Here is a 14,281-nt window from a genome sequence, read left to right on the forward strand (position 1 = left end):
AGGATCTTGGGGGTGTGGGAACTCAGGCTAGGATTGCCTTTTGCCCTTAGCCAAGTGTCAACATTTAGGTAGTTGAGTTCCTAGAGGAATGTCACTTTACCTGTTTCAAGGACTTGTCAATGGGCTGTAGGTAGTAAGGAAATTTAATGATTTTTCTTCTGCCTCTGTTTCCCACATCAGAAAACATATTGAATCAGATCTACTGCTTTCTTACTCTGTGTATTTCTGCCCTCCACTTGAAAAAAATGTACAGTCAAATATATCTTTGTCCATTCTGTCAGTGAGGTAATAAGCAAAAAGCATTACTCATTGCTTCAAAGAACTCTTTAGAGTCAAATTCCAGGAATCTTGGTCCTATTTCCATTTTTTTATTTTCCTCCCCCTTGCTCCACTTGGTGTGTCAAACTCTAGCTCTTTTCCTATGCAGATTTTAAGTCAGTAACCATCAATCTGAGGAATTCTTTCTGATGCTGCCACCTACCAGTTTGTTTCACTGCTGCTAGCAGGCTGGGCCTGGGCCTGAATCCAAACTCTGAATTTAACATTCTTATGGTAATGCTGCTTTATTGGAGGAAGGGGAAGTTAGAAGGGCAGTGACCCCAAAGTTCTCAGTACTTCTCACTTGTCAGGAAATGGGAAAAAGGAAAGGTTTTTCTCTGGATATTACTTTGGTTAGTTGATTTGGGTTTTTGTTTTGTTTTGGTTTGGTTTGGTTTGTTTTTTTTTGCTCCTGAAAGGATGTTTTTCTTAGGACCATGTCTCATTATCCATATAGGCCATAAACTTCAAAAAGAGTGGGCCAGGAGAAAAACAGGCACCAGATTTTTTTTTTTTTAAGACTTTGTTTATTTAGGGCTCCTGGGTGGCTCAGTGGGTTAAGCCCCTGCCTTCGGCTCAGGTCATGATCTCAGAGTCCTGGGATCAAGCCCCACATCTGGCTCTCTGCTCAGCAGGGAGCCTGCTTCCTCCTCTCTCTCTGCCTGCCTCTCTGCCTGCTTGTGATCTGTCAAATAAATAAATAAAATCTTAAAAAAAAAAAGACTTTGTTTATTTAATTTAGAGAAAGAAAGATATAAAGTGTACACACTGTGGGGAGGTGGCAAGGGGAGGAGAGAATCTCAAGCAGACTCTGAGCTGAGTGGGGAGCCAGGGGTGGGGCTCCAACTCAAGAAATTACCATTTGTAGGCATGAAAAAAGAAACAAAGCTACTAAAAATTTAAATAGAATAGTTCATGCTTGTATGTGTATGTGTGTGTTTATGTGTGTGTATTCTAGTTTTCCTTATAGGAAACATAAAAACAATTTCAGAAAGAATCACTTTTATAATGTAATTCAGAATTACAGTTTTAGCAATACACAAAAATTTTACAGTAATTCAGATTTTGGCATGATAAAGACTATACATATTTGATAAATACATTTTTATTTCTTAGTAAGATTATATGAAAGTTATTAACATTTATGAAAGCATATTTGACTTTCACTTAAATATATGGGCCATTCATTTAGTTTCTTTCAGAATGATTTGTCCTTATTCTTTACCTTAATTTATGAGGGAATTTAAGAAGATATCCATGTTTTTGAAGTTTAAGATGACCATTCCTGCACTTTTCATTAAGATGCATTCTGTTTTTATTTTTTAAATCTGGCACCCTCCCTAAAACTTCCTTTTTACATTATCTGTTAGAAACTAGTCACCAAATCCAGCCTACACTCAAGGGGAGGGGAATTGAGTTCTACTTTTTCGGGAATGAAAACTAACAAAGAATTGTGAACATGTTTTTTAAACCATCATAGTGACATAGTGGAGAGAATGTGGACTTTTTTTTTTTTTAAACATTTTATTTATTTATTTGAGAGAGAGAGAGACAGTGAGAGAGAGCATGAGCGAGAAGGTCAGAGGGAGAAGCAGACTCCCCGTGGAGCTGGGAGCCTGATGTGGGACTCGATCCCGGGACTCCAGGATCATGACCTGAGCCAAAGGCAGTCGCTTAACCAACTGAGCCACCCAGGCACCCCGAGAATGTGGACTTTTAAGGCTGACATACATTGGGTTCAAATCCTCTTTCTTCTACTCATTAGCTGTGTCACCCTAGGCACGTCATCTGTCTTCTCAGAGCCTCTATTTCCTTATGTGTATATTGGAAATAGTAATGCCTTCCTGCGAAAGGGTTACACAAAAGCCATTTCCAACCTTCTTCTCTCTTACTGGATCCCACCACACAGGCTGAAAAGCTTAATATTCACATCCCCAGCTTTCTTTGGGGAAATGGCTCTATGGGGATGGCTATATGCCTCAGCGGTGGTCCCTGGAAAAGAAGAGAAGTGTGCTAAATTGGGGTCTTCTGCAGGAGAGCTTTCACTTTCCTTATATAAAGGGAAAGACCTCTGTTGGCACCAGCATCTGATTGGCAGAGTCAAGGTCACATCCCCATGCCCTAGTAGGAAGGGAAGTTAAGAAAAAAGTGGCTAGCACTTTCAGCTTCTGGAAAGGCAATCTTTTTATATGATTGCCATATATATATGACATTGTGCTTTATAATAAGAAATATTTATTTCATCTCCATCCCCATTTCTGGCACAGACACCCTGAAACTCTCGAACTTCCTAAGTGAGGATAGCAACTACAAAGGTATCTTCTGTTATGTTAATAAGGTAACTTTTAGAAAGCCCTCAACCTTAAAATGGAGGCTAGTTGTCAAGGAAACCAACCAAGTGGTTAGAGGGGTGGGACTGAAAGTTCCACCCCTACCACTTTACCTTCCCCACACTCAGACCTCTGGGGAGGGAAAAGGGGCTAAAAGAATAGAATAGAGAGCCCAGAAATGGACCCTCAACTCTATGGTCAACTCATCTTCGACAAAGCAGGAAAGAATGTCCACTGGAAAAAAGACAGTCTCTTCAATAAATGGTGTTGGGAAAATTGGACAGCCACATGCAGAAAAATGAAATTGGATCATTTCCTTACACCACACACGAAAATAGACTCAAAATGGATGAAGGATCTCAATGTGAGAAAGGAATCCATCAAAATCCTTGAGGAGAACACAGGCAACAACCTCTTCGACCTCAGCCGCAGCAACATCTTCCTAGGAACATCGCCAAAAGCAAGGGAAGCAAGGGCAAAAATGAACTATTGGGATTTTATCAAGATCAAAAGCTTTTGCACAGCAAAGGAAACAGTTAACAAAACCAAAAGACAACTGACAAAATGAGAGAAGATATTTGCAAATGACATATCAGATAAAGGGCTAGTGTCCAAAATCTATAAAGAACTTAGCAAACTCAACACCCAAAGAACAAATAATCCAATCAAGAAATGGGCAGAGGACATGAACAGACATTTCTGCAAAGAAGACATCCAGATGGCCAACAGACACATGAAAAAGTGCTCCACATCACTCGGCATCAGGGAAATACAAATCAAAACCACCATGAGATATCACCTCACACCAGTCAGAATGGCTAAAATTAACAAGTCAGGAAATGACAGATGCTGGGGAGGATGCGGAGAGAGGGGAACCCTCCTACACTGTTGGTGGGAATGCAAGCTGGTGCAACCACTCTGGAAAACAGCATGGAGGTTCCTCAAAATGTTGAAAATAGAACTACCCTATGACCCTGCAATTGCACTGCTGGGTATTTACCCTAAAGATACAAACGTAGTGATCCGAAGGGGCATGTGCACCCGAATGTTTATAGCAGCAATGTCCACAATAGCCAAACTATGGAAGGAACCTAGATGTCCATCAACAGACGAATGGATAAAGAAGATGTGGTATATATACACAATGGAATACTATGCAGCCATCAAAAGAAATGAAATCTTGCCATTTGTGACGACGTGGATGGAACTAGAGGGTATCATGCTTAGCGAAATAAGTCAATCGGAGAAAGACAACTATCACATGATCTCCCTGATATGAGGGATAGGAGATGCAACATGGGGGGTTAAGGGGGTAGGAGAAGAGTAAATGAAACAAGATGGGATTGGGAGGGAGACAAACCATAAGTGACTCTTAATCTCACAAAACAAACTGAGGGTTGATGGGGGGAGGGGGGTTGGGAGGGGGGTGGGATTATGGACACTGGGGAGGGTATGTGCTATGGTGAGTGCTGTGAAGTGTGTAAACCTGGTGATTCACAGACCTGTACCCCTGGGGATAAAAATATATGTTTATAAAAAATAAAATTAATAAAAAAAAAGAATTTAAATCAATGACTGGATCTATCATAGAATCATAGTTCTGTTTTGAGGTTTTGGCTGTATATTTATGGGTGGGTCACAGTACCTCTCTGGGCCTTCGTTTTTTCATTTGTGAAGTGAAGAGGTTGAAATTGATGAGCTATTTTCAGCTCAATATTGGAATCATCAGGGAAAGTTAAAAAAAAAAACAAAAACCAACCCACCAATTGCCTGGGCTCCACCTAAGGCTAATGAAATCATGAGCTTTAGGGAGTAAGGCTCAAGCATTGGTATTCTCACAAAGCTTTCTAGATGATCCTATGATACAACCAAGATCAAGAACTACCATCTTAGACAGTTTCTAATGTTTTTTCTCTTCTAAAGTTAGTTTAGATTTTAATAGGATTGGTGGATTGACCATTATGATTAAAACATTATGATTAAAAATTTTTTTATTCTCTAATAATTGCTGAGTTTTCCCACAAATAGCAACTATGTTGTTGTCTCTCAGTTCCATTGCTTGAATGCATTCCTGCATTTTCCCAGCTGTCTTCTTCTTCCTTTTTCCCCTCCACCTTTTGCAGCTGCTGGAAAGTTTTCTAAAATAATGAGAGCTCTTCTCCCTCTTCTCTGTCATTTATTTTCTAGATCTTGCTTAAATTATACTTCAAAAGCTGCTTTCCCTCTTTGCCACTTAGAACTAGTAAGTGTCACCCACATTCCCGTCAAGGTTGGCAGTAATGATTAGTACACCCCCACATGCTGCCACTCTTTACCCACCTACCCCAGTGTCAGCCTGTGCAAGGGAATTTATATTTCTATAGCAGCAACTCTAAGACCCCTTTAAAGGGGCTCTGGAATGAAATGCAACATAAATATTTTCTGTGCATTTCAGAGATGCTATAGAAGAGATACTTGCAGTGGATGGGAGGGGAGACAAGTGACTAAGAATTTTCATTCCCTGCAAGGACTCCATGAATATTATGGGACATATATGTTTAATTAACCATGATCAGATTTTATGATCCTTTATTGGCTCTCTCTGGCAAGTTCTTTATTTTCTTCCTCACTAACAAGAATTATAATTTGGGGTATATAAATGAATGAAAAATTCACAGATAGATTGGAGGTCACTGAGAAATTAATGAGAATTTTCTATTCTTTTTCCTCTTCTACCTCATCTTTTATCATTGTATTATTCATTTGAAACTATTTTATTCCATCAATTCTAAGGTACATTTTTTTCCCCAGAATTTTATCTCCCTGCAATATAGATATGTCCCATGGTTGATGGTGTCTTACAATTAATTGGCAGAATTTTTTTTTCTTGGAGGCACATGCAATAATTATGCACCTTATAATGGATGATGTCTTAAAGGGAATGAAATAAAACATTGTCTCAGCTTTGTGCTAAGTATGTTGCATACATTTTCTCATTTACTCCTTACAATAATCTATTGATTAATTAATTAATCAGTACATTTCTTTCTATTAAAAATATTTATTGAGGTAATAAAATTAAAAATAATAATTAACATCTATTGGGCAGGCATTATGTAAGATGTTTACAAATACTGTCCGTACTTAGGATGACCCTGGGAAGTAGGTATTGGTATTATTTGCATTTTATAGATCAAATAGGCATTCAGAAGGGAGGAAACTTGCCATAGTCATAGAGTTGGTAGAAAGTAAGGCAAGACTCAAATCCTGGTTGCTCTGCCTTCAAGCCTATGCTATTAACTACCACCCTACATTGCCCCAGATGTTTATTACTACTATAATTATCATTGGTAAAGTACGTTAACATTTACAATAAGCTTTCTCAAGCACCCAATTTTATCTTAGCCTAGTAACTTGGCAAATGCAAATTCATACATATCTTTTGCATTTAACCATGTAAAACACTGCTGAAAAACATTCTTAAAAGCCCACTTAAAAAGATATTAGCAAACCAAAGAAACACCAAGGAAAGCTAAAAAGATGTAACTCTTCACTTCATTAGGGCCAAGTAAATAAAAGCTGGGTCAGAGTTCATGCTGATTACTGTCTGAAGGACAATTGCCTAGTTGATTTTGGAAAGGCAAATTATTACAATGTACTCTGAGATATAATTCTGCATTTCTAACTAATTAAGGAAAATACTATCCAAACAAACAGATTTTAAAAGCAATGGATGTTAATAGTTTGTAAAATGGATCATTGGAATTGGTAAATATGATAAATTGAACTTAGGCTGGTAACTCTTCCATATAGCTTTAATTTTATAAAAATGACCTAAAAATTTAAGACATTAATTATTTGGGCTGAGTCTATTGTTTTGTTATTCAAGTGAGTTATGGCCAGCAAAGAAATCTGCAGCAAAGGGACTGTGTCTGAATGAACAGAAGAATTACAGTTAGATTGACATTGCTTTCAAATAATTCTATTCCTATCATCTATTAGGTAACCTAGAAACATCATAAAGCCATAGAATCATAGGATTCTAGAAGTAGAAGGACCCCTAAGGGGTTAAATGTTTCCCACTCACACAAACAGAAGTATAAATTTTCTAAGTCAGCAATCACTGTTTCGCTTCATTTCCTCTTTGCTGGATGGCTTAATATATTTTGTTCTGTTGCGTAAGTCTTCATAGGTATCTGACTTGGGTTTATTGGTTTTGGAAACTCCTATTTTTGGGGACTACCACCTTCTAAACTCCTTCTGGTTACTGAGGGAAAAAATGTGATATCTAGCTTTAACAAAGGGCTGGAAATCTTGCTGTTTTGAGAACTGGGTATCATTTTCCAACGTACCCCATGATTTATGCCAGAGATGAATTATGCTTGGTCCTAGATGATTGCCTTTTAGTCAAAGGTCTCAAAGGTGAATGAAGTCCCTATCAAGTAGTTAAAGTGTTATTCAACCCCAACCTTTCCCTTCTTCCTATCCTCAGTTTCTATAGCATAAAAACAGACTTTATTCTACAGAACTGATAGTAATTCTTTATTTTTGCTTTATGGAATACCAACATTTCATTAGAAACCATTATAATGTATTTTTTTAATAACTCAATATATTTGTCATGGAATTATAAGAGATCTAGGGCTGGAATGTACCTCAGAGATCGTTCATTCCAATTCCCATATTTGCAAATCGGAAATTTTGTTCCTGAAACAATTAAATGCCATATCCAAGAGTGTAATAGCCAATTAATGACAGAGATAACTAGAACCCAGGTCTCCTGACTCTAGGCTTAAACCCTGCTTACCCCCCCACAAAATCTTCTAGTTAATATTGGTAACTTCTTGCAAATGAGAACAATGTCCATGAAACGCTTTTTTTTCCCCCAGAAAATAGCAAAAGACCATGACTAGGTTGCAAGCGATTTCTCTTTAAGACAAGGCCTCAGAAATGACCTTTGAGGGCATTTTCCATATTTCTGATTAGTGGGTGCAATAACCTTTAGCTGAAGAAAAGGGCACCCAAAGAGCAGAGTAATAATAGAGGAATTACTTTGGCAATTACCATTACAATTACAAGTCTACCTTTGAAAATAAATGGAGAAATCAATAATTGAAAGAACATCACAGTCTATGAGAAGAACAGAAATGTCAGTATCAAACATCTAGGCCATTCCAATGACTTTTCTGGTTGAGATATAATCAAAACCAAATAAACAGTACCTTTTTTCCACCATAGTAAATGCTATTTTCCACATAGTTACATGCTATTAAACTGGAAGAATTACTTGGTACCTTTTCATTACTATGAACCAAAGACTTATCATCTTTAAAATGGAAGTAATATAACCTAACCAGCCTACTTTAAGCGATAAACATAAGTTTAATAAAGGATCAGACTGAGAAACCACTGTGGTATTGAGTCAAATGTTTGAGCTCTGTTGGGGCTTTTTCTTAATGAGAGTAGCTTTATTTGTAATTTTGTAGGCCATTTTTTTTTTTTTTAAAGTGTTGACTCCAGCCTCCCAGGTCTCTATAGGGTATGGAGGAAGACAAAGAGTATGTTGCCTGAGATCTGAAAAAAAAACTTCAGGTCAGCTTTGTTTAACCGATTCAGTTTAGGATAACTGAGTGAGATTAATTACCAGATGTACATAAGAGTATGCCTTCAACACTTCCCAGAACACAGCCTTTGCTGTGCGCATGATGGTATCATTCACAGAGCCCATCTTAGCATAGCAGAAGGTTGACGGGACCCATTCAACTCTTCCTTTGAGCAAGTGAAATTTGCTCTAGCTTTCTTTATCTCTACAAGGATGCAATGAGAATTTTTTTTTAAACTGTTTTCTCAGACATCTACTTTTCTAGATAGTTGAGTTCCTAATTTCCTAATTTTGTTCTTCCAGAATTAAGAATTTTGGTTTGGGTGACATGGAGTATCAGTGGGAAGAAAGATCTTCACAACTCTGCCCACCATCAACTTATAAACCAACTTGGGACCATGACAGTTTTCTTGCCCTCCTTCTCTGTTTCCTCCTTGGAGGAGAAAGCAGTGTCTTTTCATAGTTTACCCGTTAAGGATATCCTGAGAATAAATGAAACCATTATGTGTCAAGATTCTCCTCTAAACAAAGATGCTCTGAGAATCCAGATAACATTCAGAGTTTTAATACATAGTCACAGGGTCCAAACTTCCTTGTTCTCCTGTGCCAAGCTACCCCTGAGGATTTTGAACATACAGAGGTTTTACCCTGAGTTCTCTCCCTGGTTTAGCCATTGGGCCAATTGAACACCACCTCTCAGCTCTGTGCCAGGCCTTTCTATCACTAAGTAGATATTATCATCTTTGACATCTTAGTCAGAGCTTCTAAGGAGCTTTCCACTTCCAGTTTAGCACAGGACTCTACCTGGACAAATGATTTTAAAAATCCTATCAAATAAAAATATTTATACCTATGTAGCATCCTTTTAGATATAAACATATTTCCTCATTCAATGATAAAACATTAAGCTAAGATTTAGAAGAATATGCTTTCCCCAAATCTGAAGTATTCTTCATAAACTAGCTATTAGGGCATCAGCCCATCTCTGCCACTTTAAGTTTCTGTTTCATTTTTCCCCTCTGGGGTGAGGGCCAGAGATTTTATAAGAATAACAAAGGCACCACTGGATTCAGATAATCCCCTGGACCAAAAATGCCCTGTGAACTCAAAATAACATTAGTTATTCTGTCGGTTTTGTGTGTTGCTGCGCATGTATTTACTCAAGACCATTCCCTGGGCACTCCTTCATTAAATTAACTTGTTTTCATATTTGTTGGTTTATTTTTCTTTTAATACTCCTTGACCACATGAAGATCCTTGATTTCATGCTAGGCTTTGAGACTTTGAGAATGAGCTGCGCTACTTGGTATATATGGGGGTTCCAGTTCAATCTAAGACTCTCAGAAATTGCCTTAAGCTGTAATCAGAGCAAAGGAGCAGGTGTCAGAATATTTCTGTCTGTAATGGAAATAACCAGAGAAATGCAGAAAATCTTTCTCTGTTTTAACCAATTCTATTTTAGATTCCAAGGCAACTGTCAATTTAATATCAGGGCCCCTTTAAGCAGAAGTTTTGACTTACAATGAATTTAACAGGCTGCAGGCTATTAAATGACTGACTCTTTTTGTAACAACTCCCTCTTTCCTTTGTTTAAAGAATTGAAAATGGAAATCACATAGCCTAAAATTCCCGATTATTTTACCTTCCTAACCTCACCCCTCTAACCGATTGGGAGCAACAGTGCTTCAGGAAGAATGTCTCAATTTTGGTTTCCTGAGAAGCCAACCCTGAGAAAATAATTTGAGTGCAAGTAGTTTATTTGGGAGGTAATCCCAGGAAATACCAGTCCAGGTGTGAGAAAATAAGAGCAGGAAGGCGCCAACAAAGGATATGTGATCAAGTATGTATGGGTAAACTAAAGCTTATTCCCACTGGGCACCTCTTGCAGATAGTATAGAACACATGGCTCCAAGCTATCTCAGGGGAAGATGAGGATGAGTGGTTATATAACAACTCTGACAATTGCCACCAGATTTTGGTTGAGTGTGCAATTTACTAGCAGTAAGCCCTTGACGATGCCATTTAAATCATCTGAACTTCATTGTCTCATGTGCAAGTTGGAAATGAATCTTGTGTCATAAGATTGTGGTAGGACTTCCATGAACTAGTATATTAGAGTGCTTTCTGAGTTACAAAGTTACTAAACAAATATTTTACAGATAACAGATTATAGTTATTAATATAGATAAACGCATGTTCCGTTGCCCTAAGGACTATTAAACCTTACGAAGAAGTGAAACCAAATGCATAGATAAATATCAAAAGCAGTTCATGATCAATGCCATTAGAGAAGAATAGTCTTCTCTGGTACCACAATGAGCTAAAAACACAGGTATTTCAGCCTTGGCTTTGCCGTTTATTAGTTGTGTGACCTTAGGAAATTTACATACCTTCCCTGAGTCTCACTTTTCTTATCTATGAAATGGGAATGACAAAATTGTTCATGGAGTTTTTACAAATATTACATTAGAGAATGCATGTAAGGTGCTTAATACTTACTAAACAGTGGTATTATCATCACTGCCATCATTATTGTTATTTTTGCTACTATTTCTGCATGGGATTCTGAGGAGGGAGAGATCACAACTAATTTGAAATGTTATGGGCTCCAGGAAGAGTGCTATTAAAAGAGACAGTGGACAGGAAGGCACTTAGTCAATTCTTCTTTCTATCATCAACTTTAAGGAATGATTATTTATGAATAAGGTTATGACTTCGACATTACAGTGGGTAGAATTACACCAGGCAGAAATGAGAGCAGAAAGCCACTCTAAGTATAAGAAACAGCATGTGGAAATGAGTACAGACAGGGGTGTGATGGGCAGGTTTTGCAGAGTGGGCAGTCTGTTTGGGACATATTCAGAAGAGGAGGAAGAGCTAGGTGGGGGATGGAATCAGAGCATGTAACACCTAAAGGGGCAAGCCAAAGAGTTGGAGCCCCGATGACTGTTTTGAATAGATGAGTGACTTGGAATCTTTGTCTGCTGGTTTGTACTCCTGGGCCTTTATCTGCTTCTGTACTGCCTCTCTAGTACTGAATTCAGAGCTGGGATTATCTTGTTCAGCATTAATTTCCCGCGTCTTACTCTGTGCTCAAGCTCTTCTTCCCACTCTCCCACATCATGCTCATCTCTTCTTGCATCTTTGTTTACACTGAGCTCATCATTGGAGTCCCCTCGTCCTATTCCTTTCTCCTTAATCAAATCTGTCCCAAACTGTCATGTGTTTACCAACCCCCCCATAGTGATCCCTTCTGCCTTAGCACCGTTAACACTTTTTGTCTCTACCACCTCACTGACCCATCTCTCAATAAGAGTAAGCCTTAGAATGCAGAAAGTGTGCTTTCTGTTTTAATATTCCACACATTACTAAATGTACAGAAAATGTTCAACAAATAGTTGGCTGATGCGACAAGTAGCCGTAAGATACCCAAGGGTCTCAACTTGTGTCCATCACATCAATGATGTCTTTCTCTAACACACCTAGTCGTGGTTGGTAGAACAAAATATGACAGGCCTGTCACAACCCCTTCTCAGGAATGTCTGATGATGTTGACATTACATGGCTACTCTGTGAAATGGTAACTGTGAGGTTCCAGGTAGCCATTCAGGAAGTTATTCTATGATGTTTCAGGTATTCTTGACTTGTGTGCTATTAAATTTCACTTTGATTTACTTATAGCTCTGAGCTAGAAGTCAAGGGATTCAATTTTATTTCGAGCTTTGCCATTAATTAGCTGTGTAACTTTGGGCAAGTCTTTTTTTTCTCCCTATTAATAACAACTATTGTTTATTAGACACTAAGGGTGAGGTACTTTGCAAGGTACTGTATGTCCATTATTTTATTTAAACTTTATTTATTTATTTAGATTTTATTTATTTATTTGTCAGAGAGAGAGCGAGAGAGCACAGGCAGGCAGAAGTAGAGGAAGAAGCAGGCTTCCAGCTGAGCAAGGAGCCTGACGTGGGACTCCATCCCAGGACCCTGGGATCATGACCTAAGCTGAAGGCAGATGCTTAACCAACTGAGCCACCCATGGGTCCATTGACCCTGTGAGATGGGACAATGACTATTTCTATTTTCACATGAGACTCACTTAAGTACATAATCAGAACTCCAAACCAGGATTGCCTGATTGCAAAGCTGATGAGCTTAACCATTATGCTTTACTTTGGTTTCTTTAAGTCTCAGCCTTAATGAAGAGATGAGATTGGTACCACTAGGAAGATTTTCAGCTTTATGACTCTTTCCTAAGAGCACATGTTATTTCAGGCATGAAATTGACACCTGTAATTTGTAACTTAGCCATGATCAACCTGGTTTCTAGCTAACACCACTCTAGTTTCCCTGAAGAAACTCATTTCCACTCTTACCTGACAAAGTTTTCAGGGTTTGGTGGTTGAGGGTGTTGGCTTATGACCCAAGACTCAGGTGGTTTCACATTTAATCCTTGGGCTGGTGCTTGGTTCAGGTGTTGTCATGTGACTGACTTCTAGTAATAACTAAGCTTGGGACTTCAACTCTGACTTTTAGGGGAAAAGAAGTACTTGATAGCATTGAAATTGAACCTGGTCACCCATCACCCATATTGGTGGTAGTTACCCATGTTGCATCATGTGGAACCTGAAAACTAACAGAGACAGGGCAGAGCATAGCCCAAAGGTGACATTGTGTTATTTCCTGAACCTAGCCTCTCCTGCCAGGCCAAAGCCTGTACTTTGCAGAGAATTGAGTCACTGTTTTCCCTTTGGAAGATTTAGTTTTCTGTTACTACTACCAAAAGATAATATGAGATTATGGCTTATTTATTTATTTATTTATTTATTTATTTGGCACAAATGCACCACAATCTCATTGAACAAGTAGTTTCTTCAGGATCCGGCCCAGCCAGAGTGCATCAGGCCTTGAATCATCTTTAATTATTGTAGGAAATATATTATTATAGTGGATGAAAATGTACCTAATTTATCATGTTATAAAATATCTGTTAAGTGGTACAATGAAACTTAATGACTCTCTTTTGCCAGAAGGCTTCCTGATCATTTGCTTGTTTCCAGAAGATGTTAATTGCTAATTGTCAATGAGCATTTCAGGAAAGTGAGCTGTTGCTTATGATGTCTGTTAGCTCGAACTGGCAACTCATTTCTGTCCCCTCCATTTCTTCGTAATTTTGAACTTTGAAACCAAGAATCATTTAGGTTAAGGCAGTATGACTTGATTGAATGAATTATTTCTGCACTTTTACATAAGTCATATTTTATTGAAAAATCACAGAATTTTGGGTTGGAACAGACTTTTAAAGAACAGCTTTTTCAACCCCTAATTTAGTAGATAAGGTAAATGGCAGGCAGACATTGGCACAGAGTCACTCAGTAGTTAGAGGTTGTCACAGACTAGAATCAAGGTCTCCTGACCTCAAGCCAGGATGATTTTCACCACATGACACCACTTCTCCGCCCTGTCCTGACATATTACATGAATACAAACTACAAAAGCCGGAAAGACATGGCAAGTAAGTACAAGTCTGCCAAATAAGAATTCACCTCATTTAGTCTCTGCATTCTCTATTCCAACCGCCTCTATTCTTTTTTGGGACAGGTTAAAGGCAGCAGAAATGCCACTAGGGTACCCAGTCCAGTCAGGAGACCTACCAGGAAGTCAATGTAAAGTATGGTACAATCTTGTGTATTTTTCTCCAGAACTTAAGGTTTTGTGCTTGGAAAAGAAAAGAATTTTCTAGAAAACCACTTATAAATACAGATTAATCTTTAGTTTTCATTGGAGAAGATTTGATCTATAACTCTGTTTGGGAATACTTTTAGAATTTCAATTTGTGTTATTAAATATCCTTGAAAGTAAGAAGATCCCAATTATTCATTATATTCTGTAAGTTTATCGCTTTCTCCATTTCATATTCACTCTGTGCACCAAGATTTTAACCATGTAAGGTTTACTGCCAACAAGAGAGAATATTGAATTATTTTAGGATCACGGAATTCACTGCTGACTAAAGCCACTTGGCAGTTAGTGAGATGCGGTAATGTTACCCTAA

The 14,281-nt window shown here is 38.2% G+C and overlaps 1 long non-coding RNA gene across 1 annotated transcript in view; it reads left to right on the forward strand.

The window, feature by feature from the left end:
• LOC125088656 (uncharacterized) overlaps positions 1-13,873 on the forward strand; it is a 171,025-nt gene extending 157,152 nt beyond the window's left edge. Inside the window, exon 5 of the long non-coding RNA XR_007123750.1 lies at positions 13,828-13,873. This is a non-coding gene — a long non-coding RNA (uncharacterized LOC125088656). The remainder of the gene's footprint in view (positions 1-13,827) is intronic.
• Positions 13,874-14,281: the final 408 nt, after the last annotated feature.

Source organism: Lutra lutra, chromosome 1 (genome assembly GCF_902655055.1).
Source record: "Lutra lutra chromosome 1, mLutLut1.2, whole genome shotgun sequence".
Taxonomy (NCBI): domain Eukaryota; kingdom Metazoa; phylum Chordata; class Mammalia; order Carnivora; family Mustelidae; genus Lutra; species Lutra lutra.